The 1,902-nt window shown below is 36.9% G+C and overlaps 1 non-coding gene across 1 annotated transcript; it reads left to right on the forward strand.

The window, feature by feature from the left end:
* Nucleotides 1–422: 422 nt before the first annotated feature.
* On the forward strand, nucleotides 423–550 carry LOC140509414 (U6atac minor spliceosomal RNA). Its single transcript, XR_011968737.1, has one exon. It is a non-coding gene; the product is annotated as a U6atac minor spliceosomal RNA (small nuclear RNA).
* Nucleotides 551–1,902: the final 1,352 nt, after the last annotated feature.

Raw genomic sequence — 1,902 nt, forward strand, 5'->3', positions numbered from 1 at the left:
GGAGAGCTCAAAATATAGCCATTAAATGGAGTTTGCCAGGGACCCATGGTATGTGCTTCAGAGTGAACTAGGGGAAGGAAAGAAGGAAGGAAGGGAAGAAGGAAGGAAGGGAGGAAGGAAAGGAGGGAGAGAGTGAGGAAGGGAGGGAAGAAGGAAGGAAGGAATCTGGGCAGTTAGCCCCAAGTTAACTGTAAATTTACCTCCCTTTGGAGAGGAGAGGGAGAGGGAGAGGAAGAGCTGAGTTACTCAACTAACTGGGTTCCCATTCAGGGAGCTTGGTCTATTCACAGGTTGTGTTTGTCCTTCATTTTGGAAGAGGACCATGACATCAGGGAAATGATGACATGACTTGCAGTTGGCTTTGATTTGAGTGAAGGAGGGCTGTGCAAGGTCACCAGCATCACTTTCTCCTCCTGTACCATATGTTGTATGAAAGAAAAGAAGGTTAGCACTCTCCTTGATAGGGATGGAAGAGGTCCTAATGGCCTTTACAACACATATATGGCTAAGGAATTGCCACCTAATCTGTGTCATCTAACCATCGTACAACTAGTAAAGTTCCTGAGACCAGATTTGAACTCAGGAAGATGAGTCTTCCTGAGTTCTGGCAATCTATCTGCTTCACACCTGTGCTTCCTCTTTTGAGGATTTTAGTTGACTATAAATTTAATATAAAATATTAATGTGATACAACTTATTTAAAAGATGATTCAGCCTTAGGTTGCATTAATAGAAATATAGCACCCAGATCCTATTAGCCTCCTAACAGTTTTTCCTGTAACCATTTTCTTCCTACTCCTTAAAGATGTTTTTTTTCAGAATATTTTGTTCCATATGAATTCAGTCATGTTATTCCACCTCAAAAAAAAAAAAAAAGCTAGTTTTGTCTTTACCAGTAAAGTACAACTTCCTTTGTTTAGCTTTTAAGGGTCTCTATGATCTGCTGCCACTTTCCTTTTCTAGAATTACCACCCTCCATTCTCTAGCTAAATTGTACTACTCTTTGTTATGTAAATATGCCAAGAGACCTCCCATCTCTTTGCCTTTGCTCAAACTTTTCTATGCATGGAATGTTCTCCCTTACATTCGGCATCTGTAGAATTCTTACTTAGCCTTTATGGCCAGTCTCAAAATGCCACCTATTCCTTGAAAATTTTCCTTGCTTTGTAATGACTCCCTCCTGCCACTACATCTAGACTTCACACAGTGCTCTGTTTGTCATTCCTTATCATGAAATGTTGATTATCATTATCTCTATTTGTTTCTATGACCTTTTCTAGAGAGTAGATTCTATGACGGTGGGGACTTGTTTCAAAGCTAAAATTTGTATTTCCCTCAGTATCTTACATAGTGCTCTATACCAGAGGTGTGAAACATGCAACCTGAACTAGATTAAAATGTAATTGGGAAATATTTGATAAAATAAATTAAAATACAATAAAACATAGATAATATTAATGTGTTCTTTTCTAAAGCAGTCTACAGGAATCATTTTGGGCTAGCGAGACTTTTGCCTGTTTCAGTTTGACACCACTGATCTTTACCACAGCATGAACTTTTTGTGTTTTTTTAAATTAAATTAAATTTTTTTTTCATTTTTAACACAGTTCATATCACATAAAACAATTACAACTTTTGGTCAAGTGATACTTCTTTTAAAGCATTTACAATATAGACCACAAACGAAATTTTTTTTTTAACGTTAACCAACTTAGACACACATAAAAATTATGTATGCTAACTTCACAAGTCCTTGACCTAGTTGTCTCCACACTATTACTAAGAATTAAAGGACCCTCATTTATTGTTGTTGTTCTTAAGTCCTAAGCCTAATAGCTTAATTTTAGACTTAACCTCAGATGTTCCCCTACCAACAATCTATAATTTAGTAGATCTGGTATT

Source organism: Notamacropus eugenii, chromosome 5 (genome assembly GCF_028372415.1).
Source record: "Notamacropus eugenii isolate mMacEug1 chromosome 5, mMacEug1.pri_v2, whole genome shotgun sequence".
Taxonomy (NCBI): domain Eukaryota; kingdom Metazoa; phylum Chordata; class Mammalia; order Diprotodontia; family Macropodidae; genus Notamacropus; species Notamacropus eugenii.